The sequence below is a fragment of the Entelurus aequoreus genome, linkage group LG14, assembly GCF_033978785.1.
Source record: "Entelurus aequoreus isolate RoL-2023_Sb linkage group LG14, RoL_Eaeq_v1.1, whole genome shotgun sequence".
In the NCBI taxonomy this organism is placed as follows: Eukaryota; Metazoa; Chordata; class Actinopteri; order Syngnathiformes; family Syngnathidae; genus Entelurus; species Entelurus aequoreus.
The window spans coordinates 30,202,792-30,212,791 of NC_084744.1; the positions used below are offsets into that span (position 1 = coordinate 30,202,792).

General features: G+C 36.4%; 1 protein-coding gene across 4 annotated transcripts in view; it reads left to right on the forward strand.

Moving 5' to 3' along the window:
• The window catches only part of cpdp (CPD photolyase), a 57,048-nt gene that overhangs the window by 28,132 nt on the left and 18,916 nt on the right, over nucleotides 1-10,000 (forward strand). The gene's annotated exons all lie outside the window — the stretch shown is intronic.

The window sequence follows — 10,000 nt, forward strand, 5'->3', positions numbered from 1 at the left end:
AGTAGAGATGTCCGATAATATGCTTTAAAATGTAATATCGGAAATTATCGGTATCGTTTTTTTTATTATCGGTATCTTTTTATTTTTATTTTTTAATTTTTTTTTTTAAAATTAAATCAACATAAAAAACACAAGATACACTTACAATTAGTGCACCAACCCAAAAAAACTCCCTCCCCCATTCACACAAAAGGGTTGTTTCTTTCTGTTATTAATATTTCTGGTTCCTACATTATATATCAATATATATCAATACAGTCTGCAAGGGATACAGTCCGTAAGCACACATGATTGTGCGTGCTGCTGGTCCACTAATAGTACTAACCTTTAACAGTTAATTTTACTCATTTTCATTAATTACTAGTTTCTATGTAACTGTTTTTATATTGTTTTACTTTATTTTTTTATTCAAGAAAATGTTTTTAATTTATTTATCTTATTTTATTAATTTTTTTTTTAAAAGGACCTTATCTTCACCATACCCGGTTGTCCAAATTAGGCATAATAATGTGTTAATTCCCCGACTGTATATATCGGTATCGGTAATTAACAGTTGGACAATATCGCAATATCAGATATCGGCAAAAAAGCCATTATCGGACATACCTACTTTTCAGTTATCTAGTCAGACAAAATTCCAAAACCGTACCGTAATTTTTACGGACCATAAAACGCACCAAATTATAAGGTGAACTGTCGATGAACGGGTCTATTTTCATACACAAGGCGCACCGGGTTATAAGGCGAATTAAAGAGGTCATATTAAGATTTTTTTCTACATTTAAAACACTTCCTTGTGGTCTACATAACATGTAATGGTGGTTATTTGGTCAAAATGTTGCATAGATTATGTTTTACAGACCATCTTCAAGCTGCTTTCTTCAGGTTGCACCATTTTATGGGCGGTCTTATTTAAGTGCTTCCGCTCTGACAGCGTCTTCGTTCTACGGGTAGTTTTTAGCGATTCCATAGTTAAAGTAAAAGTAAAGTTAAAGTTAAAGGCCTACTGAAACCCACTACTACCGACCACGCAGTCTGATAGTTTATATATCAATGATGAAATCTTAACATTGCAACACATGCCAATACGGCCGGGTTAACTTATAAAGTGCAATTTTAAATTTCCCGGGAAACTTCCGGTTGAAAACGTCTATGTATGATGACGTATGCGCGTGACGTCAATGGTTGAAACGGAAGTGTTCGGACACATTGTATCTCAATACAAACAGCTCTGTTTTCATCGCAAAATTCTACAGTATTCTGGACATCTGTGTTGGTGAATCTTTTGCAATTTGTTTAATAAACAATGAAGACTGCAAAGAAGAAAGGTTGTAGGTGGGATCGGTGTATTAGCGGCTGGCTGCAGCAACACAACCAGGAGGACTTTGAGTTGGATAGCAGACGCGCTATCCGACGCTAGCCGCCGACCGCATTGATGATCGGGCCAGCCCTCATCTGCTCATCAACACCCGTGCTCACCTGCGTTCCAGCGGGTGTTGATGAGCAGATGAGGGCTGGCGTAGGTGGATAGCTAAAGTTTTTATCATAGCTCTGACGAGGTCCCGTAGCTAAGTTAGCTTCAATGGCGTCGTTAGCAACAGCATTGCTAGGCTTCGACAGGTGGCACAGCATTAACCGTGTAGTTACAGGTCCAGAGTTTGGTTCGGTGTCTCCTGATAGTAGTATTGTTGATCTGCTGTCTATCCTTCCAGTCAGGGGCTTATTTATTTTGTTTCTATCTGCAGTTAAGCACGATGCTATCACGTTAGAAGCTAAAGTGCTTCGCCGATGTATTGTCGTGGAGATAAAAGTCACTGTGAATGTCCATTTCACGTTCTCGACTCTCATTTTCAAGAGGATATAGTATCCGAGGTGGTTTAAAATACAAATCTGTGATCCACAATAGAAAAAGGAGAAAGTGTGGAATCCAATGAGCCCTTGTACCTAAGTTACGGTCAGAGCGAAAAAAGATACGTCCTGCACTGCACTCTAGTCCTTCACTCTCACGTTCCTCATCCACACATTTTTCATCCTCGCTCAAATTAATGGGGTAATCGTCGCTTTCTCGGTCCGAATCGCTCTAGCTGCTGGTGTAAACAATGGGGAAATGTAAGGTACCTTTCAACCTGCGACGTCACGCTACTTCCAGTACAGGCAAGGCTTTTTTTATCAGCGACCAAAAGTTGCGAACTTTATTGTCGATGTTCTCTACTAAATCCTTTCAGCAAAAATATGGCAATATCGCGAAAGGATCAAGTATGACACATAGAATGGATCTGCTATCCCCGTTTAAATAAAAAAAATTCATTTCAGTTGGCCTTTAAAGTACTAATGATTGTCACACACACACTAGGTGTGGCGAAATTATTCTCTGCATTTGACCCATCCCCTTGTTCACCTCCTGGGAGGTGAGGGGAGCCATGGGCAGCAGCGGTGCCACGCCCGGGAATCCTTTTTATGATTTAACCCCCAATTCCAACCCTTGATGCTGAGTGCCAAGCAGGGAGGTAATGGGTCCCATTTTTATAGTCTTTGGCAAGTCCACCTCGCTCTGACATCACAACGACACTGTGAACACCGGCATCCAAAACTGTGCAAGCTCACGCCAAAAATGCATGAACCTGATGATTTGAAGCTTTGGCATTGTTAAACATGAGTATCCAACATTGTAACACCATTTCTAAGTCAGAAAAAAAGCAGAAAGTCACTATAGGTCTCCTTTTAGTTTAGTTTAGTCTTTATTTGAAGGGACAATGCACAGAAACATTAAGTTCAAAGAGAGATATGTTCTGTACCAGATTATAGCTCATTTCCATCTGCAGTCCCTGGCTACCTAAATAAAAGGGATACAAAAATCATGCAATAAAATGATGACAATAAAATCACGGACGTAGGGAGAAGTACAGAGCGCCATTAAACCTTAAAGGAACTGCATTTGCGTGCCGGCCCAATCACATAATACCAGTGTTTCCCACACATTCATTTATTTGTGCCGGCCCGCCACAAAAGAATTAAGGCCGCCACAAAAAATTTAAAAAAAATTATTTATTTTTTATTTATTTATTTTTTTGGTCCTGTCCAGCTTCTCAGGCAAATCATACAGTTGATGTAGATGCCCATATCGGCTGTTCAGATTTACTTTACAAAAGAGAAGTGTAGGATCAAGATTTTTGGAGCTCTTTGTTCAGTGGATCAGATGTTTGATGAAGCTTTGTGTCTATCTACCACCACTACTGTTTTCTGTTTATTTGTTACTGACGGCGGCAGGACACCTCTGCCTCTGTTTCACTTTATGTTGCTGGTAAATAATATGGTTGTAGTAGTAGGCTAAAGTTAAATTATTTAGTATGCACTAATTAAAGGGGCGGAGCTTTAAGAGACATTTTAGCTTTTATATTTTTATAAGATATATTTTTTGTAAGAACCACAATTAATAAATATATTTCAGTGAATAACTTATTGTTCAAATCTGTATATAAATATGTACATAAAGTGTTGTAATTATATTGTAAAATGGATGGATGGATGGATGGATTGATGAACGTTTAAAACAAAACTGTTATTATTAATTAGTAAGTAGACATTTTTTGAGCCTTTTTAGAGAAAATCATATCATTGTAGTAAATTATGCAAATTACTCGATGATGTCATGGTGACCATGCCCATAGCCACGCCCCCACCGCCACAGGTATCTTGGCAGTTTATGGGAAACACTGAATACCTACGGCTTTTCACACACAAGTGAATGCAACGCATACTTGGTCAACAGCCATACAGGTCACACTGAGGGTGGCCGTATAAACAACTTTAACACTGTTACAAATATGCGCCACACTGTGAACCCACACCAAACAAGAATGACAAACACATTTCGGGAGAACATCCACAACATAAACACAACAGAACAAATACCCAGAACCCCTTGCAGCACTAACTCTTCCGGGACGCTACAATATACACCCCCCGTTACCCCCTAACCCCCCAACCCCGCTCACCTGAACCTCCTCATACTCTCATGTCACAAATTCCAAGCTGCTGTTTTTTAAAAAAAAAAAAGCACTTTGTGACTTCAATAATAAATATGGCAGTGCCATGTTGGCATTTTTTTCCATAACTTGAGTTGATTTATTTTGGAAAACCTTGTTACATTGTTTAATGCATCCAGCAGGGCATCACAACAAAATTAGGCATAATAATGTGTTAATTCCACGACTGTACATATCGGTATCGGTTGATATCGGAATCGGTAATTTAGAGTTGGACAATATCGGAATATCGGCAAAAAAGCAATTATCGGACATCTCTAAATACAACCACACCTCATTTACATCATCACGCAAAGACAATACATGCTCTTGTTCACATCTGCCATATGTTTTAAAACATATCCACTGGCCCTGAACATGGAGATATTTACCTCGCCAAATCCCGTCAAGGCGAAGAGTAACGTCCAGGTGGGTCTGTAGGCAGGACCCTTTTATGTGGTTACTAACACACTGCCATTAATTATTTATATTGTACAAAAAGAAGGAGCTATTAGTGGGGAATAAGGAGGCCGAGTAATATGTATTCACACATCGCTAGACTGAGGAAGGACACTGTCACTTAAGTTCTTCTTCATTCACTTTTTAGCCTCCAATAGGTCTCCCAAACATGCGGCGAGCTCTTCTTTGGGCTGTGCGTGGTTTAGTTTAGTTACATTTATTAAGGATCCCCATTAGTCTACACCGCAGTGGAGACTATTCTTCCTGGGCTCCAGGCAAAAAACATCACACACTCACAAAACAAAAGATTACAATGCAGTACAACATGATCAAATAATAAAATACTGTAATACAAAAATAGCAACAACAAAGAACCAAAAAAAAACCCCAATTTTAATCGACTTTACATAATAATGTTCATACCAAAGATAAAAAGAGCAATATAAAAATATATATACCGTATTTCCTTGAATAGCCGCCCGGGCGCTAATTAATTTAAAACCTCTTCTCACTCCTGCGCTTACCAAAGGCATGCGGGATAGGCAAGCATGCCCTAATTAATTTAAAACCTCTTCTCACTCGGGCGCTTACCTTATCATGAAAAGCACATTTAATAAAAAAAAACGTTATTATGGTCTTACCTTTACTTATAAATGAGTCCATGTAATCCTCCATGTTAAAAGTGCAAGCAAACGATCTCTTCCTTGTTGCTGCTTGTTGTCTTCTTCTGCAGCACCGGTCTTCTGCAGTACCCGTAGTCGCAAGAAGGATCACTAGCGCCCTCTACCACCAGGAGGCGGGAGTCATTTAATGACTCATATTTGACACACGCAGCTACGGTATATTAATAAAACATAGCTGCTTACTGTTCTTTTTAGCATATCCAATAGCTTGGACCTTAAATCCTACTGAATAGCTCTGTATCTTCTTCCCTTTATGCGATTTAAATTATTGAAATTAGCCTCCCACATTTTGGAAAATTATGCCTTGAAAGGTGAAGTGTCACTCGTGACGTGAAGAGTTTGACCCGGCGGTGAAACGAGGCATACCGGTTTTTCAAAACAAAGCGCTTTGAAAGACGCAACTCCAACAACAAAAAGTAAGCTGTCCACCACTACAAACTAACAATATTAATAATAAGAATTGCCATTACCGGTATATAATAACACAATATTGATAATTTTCTTCCCTTTATGCGATTTCAAATGACTAAAATCAGCTTCCTCCATTTTGAAAATGATGACAGGGGAAGTGTCACTCGTGACGTGACGAGTTTGACCCGGCGGAATTTCTAGGCATATGCTAGTTATTTTGCGAAACGAGTTTGACCCGGCGGAAGTGCCAAGCATGCGCTAATTATTTTGCGAAACGAGTTTGACCCGGCTGTAATTCTAGGCAGGCGAATACTATATTCCCGGCGGCAAATCAAAGAAATACGGTATATATATATATATATATATTTTTGCAAAAATAAAACAAAGAACCAATGGCCTAAAATATACACATTAGTGTATCAAAGACAAACAATAAGTGACGAAAAAGTACCATCCATACATTTTGTATTGCTTGTCTCATAATCAATAAAATAGTCAATAATCAATAAAACCAGTCATGACATTAGGTACAATCTAGAACAGGGGTCACCAACGCGGTGCCCGCGGGCACCAGGTCGCCCGTAAGGACCAGATGAGTAGCCTGCTGGCCTGTTCTAAACATAGCTGAAATAGCAGCACTTACCAGTGAGCTGCCTCTATTTTTTAAATTGTATTTATTTACTAGCAAGCTGGTCTCGCTTTGCCCGACATTTTTAATTCTGAGAGACAAAACTCAAATAGAATTTGAAAATCCAAGAAAATATTTTAAAGACTTGGTCTTCACTTGTTTAAATAAATTCATTATTTTTTTTACTTTGCTTCTTATAACTTTCAGAAAGACAATTTTAGAGAAAAAATACAACCTTAAAAATGATTTTAGGATTTTTAAACACATATACCTTTTTACTTTTTAAATTCCTTCCTCTTCATTCCTGACAATTTAAATCAATGTTCAAGTAAATTTATTTTTTTTATTGTAAAGAATAATAAATACATTTTAATTTAATTCTTCATTTTAGCTTCTGTTTTTTCGATGAAGAATATTTGTGGAATATTTCTTCAAACTTATTATGATTAAAATTCAAAAAAATTATTTTGGCAAATCTACAAAATCTTTAGAATCAAATTTAAATCTTATTTCAAAGTCTTTTGAATTTCTTTTAAAAAATGTTGTTCTGGAAAATGTAGAAGAAATAATGATTTGTCTTTGTTAGAAATATAGCTTGGTCCAATTTGTTATATATTCTAACAAATTGCAGATTGGATTTTAACCTATTTAAAACATGTCATCACAATTCTAAAATTAATCTTAATCAGGAAAAATTACTAATGATGTTCCATTAATTATTTTTTTTATTTTTTCAAAAAGATTCGAATTAGCTAGTTTTTCTCTTCTTTTTTTCAGTTGAATTTTGAATTTTAAAGATTCAAAATTGAAGATAAACTATGTTTCAAAATTTAATTGTCATTTTTTTGTGTTTTCTCCTCTTTTAAACCGTTCAATTAAGTGTAAATATCATTAATTATTAATAATAACATAGAGTTAAAGGTAAATTGAGCAAATTGGCTATTTCTGGCAATTTATTTAAGTGTGTATCAAACTGGTAGCCCTTTGCATTAATCAGTACCCAAGAAGTAGCTCTTGGTTTCAAAAAGGTTGGTGACCCCTGATCTAGAATAATCTGTTTCCGCAATACTTCTCCTCTTAGTCTATTTTTAAAACCCACTATGCTGGTGATTGATACCACTTACAAGTCGATTCCAGTAAGTGATTGCGCTATACATTACAGTCTTTTTCAAAACATCAGTTTTGGGTTTAAGACGGGTGAGAGCACCGGCCGAGTCATACCAAAGACTATACAAAGTATTTCAATGGTTGGAATCTGCGCTTTTGCATGATATACTAGTTACTATGGTAATCTAATTAGTTACTATGGTAACCTAAGTCACAGCAGCTCAGACGAGGCACCAAGCAGTGTGGGTGGGGAGTGTTTCCAGAGTGGCCAGCCTGAAATGCGGGTGTCAGAGACAGACGTGGAAGGAGATTTTTAGAAACGGAGTTCTAAAGCTTAGTGATATATCAGATACAGTCATGGTCAAAAGTTTACCCAGTGTTTCCCATAAACTGCCAAGATACCTGTGTTGGTGGGGGCGTGGCTATGGGCGTGGTCACCATGACATCAAGTAATTTGCATAATTTACTACAATGATATGATTTTCTCTAAAAAGGCTCAAAAAATGTATACTTACTAATTAATAATAACAGTTTTGTTTTAAACGTCCATCCACCCATCCATTTTACAATATAATTACAACACTCTATTTACATATTTATATACAGATTTGAACAATAAGTTATTCACTGAAATATATTTATTAATTGTGGTTCTTACAAAAAATATATCTTATAAAATATAAAAGCTAAAATGTCTCTTAAAGCTCTGCCCCTTTAATTATTGCATACTAAATAATTTAACTTTAGCCTACTACTTCAACCATATTATTTACCAGCAACATAAAGTGAAACAGAGGCAGAGGTGTCCTGCCACAGTCAGTAACAAATAAACAGAAAACAGTAATGGTCAAATACAAATAAGGCAACAAGAGAAGTATCCTACACTTCTCTTTTGTAAAGTAAATCTGAACAGCCTATATGGGCATCTACATCAACTATAGAGTGTCCGCCCTGAGATCGGTAGGTTGTGAGTTCAAACCCCGGCCGGGTCATACCAAAGACTATAAAAAATGGGACCCATTACCTCCCTGCTTGGCACTCAGCATCAAGGGTTGGAATTGGGGGTTAAATCACCAAAAATGATTCCCGGGCGCGGCTACGCTGCTGCCCACTGTGCCCCTCACCTCCCAGGGGGTGATCAAGGGGATGGGTCAAATGCAGAGGACAAATTTCACCACACCTAGTGTGTGTGTGACAATCATTGGTACTTTAACTTTAACTATAAGATTTGCCTGAGAAGCTGGAAAGGACAAAAAAAAAATTTAAAAGTGTTTTTTATTTTTTTTAAAATTTGTGGCGGACGTAATTATTTCGTGGCGGGCCGCCACAAATAAATGAATGTGTGGGAAACACAGTTACATACACTTGTAAAGAACATAATGTCATGGTTGTCTTGAGTTTCCAATAATTTTTACAACTCTTATTTTTTTGTGACAGAGATGATTAGAGCACATACTTGTTGGTCACAAAAACATTCATGGAGTTTGGTTCTTTTATGAATTTATTATGGGTCTACTGAAAATGGGACCAAATCTGCTGGGTCAAAAGTATACATACGGCAGGGGTGTCCAAACTTTTTCCGATGAGGGCCGCACACTGAAAAATCAAAGCAAGTAGGGGCCATTGTGATATTTTTTATTTAAAAAACCAATACTATATATGTATAAAAAATATACATTTAGGCCTCCACTCAGGCTTGATCCCGGGGACCCCACAGGGTTTTTGTCAAAAAAATATAAAAAATGTGTCATTATTCAGTATTATTATTTTTATTATTATTCAAGTTTTAAATATCTAGATCAACATTAGGTCCATCTGTCAATATAACGCTTTTAAAGATTAAAGTTGTATGCTCTTTTTGTCAAAGAAAACCCATTTTTTTAATGAAAAAAATACAAAATATGCAATATTTTCACCCAATAAAATTTTTAAGTGGAATATTTGAGATTATATAATAATTGGAGCCTTAAAAAGGTCAATAACTCATAACACCATTGATTTTGATTCATTATTATTTTTTAAGCACTGACACTTAAAAACAAATCACACTAAAATTACTCATTAAAGTGTTAAAAAATAAATTATAATTTTTTTTACTGTTTACTTTGAACACCATAATCTCGAGATCAACTTCAGATCTATCCGTCAATTATACATTTTATTGTTGTTTATGTTTTTTTGTTGTTCGTTTTAGGCCCTTTTTAAAAAAAACAGCTCAGTTTTTTGTATGGCAAACACAAAATATGCAACATTTTCCCCAAAAAATATCTCAAAGTGAAATATTTAATGTGACATAATTGGAGCCTTTAATAGGTCAATAATTCATAATGACATTGATTTTGATTCATTATTATTTTTTAAAGAAAGAAAAAGCCTGCATGGCAGCTTTGTGTTATTAGAGTAAACATTGCAACATTTTCTTGTTACATTTCACCTGTTTTCTCTTTTATACCACTTTTTATGTTTTTAATTTTTTTCAATAGTATTTTTAAAATGTGCCGTGGGGCCTTTAAAAAATGATCTGCGGGCCGCAAATGGCCCCCGGGCCGCACTTTGGACACCCCTGACATACAGCAATGTTAATATTTGCTTACATGTCCCTTGGCAAGTTTCACTGCAATAAGGCGCTTTTGGTAGCCATCCACAAGCTTCTGCTTGAATTTTTCACCACTCCTCTTGACAAGATT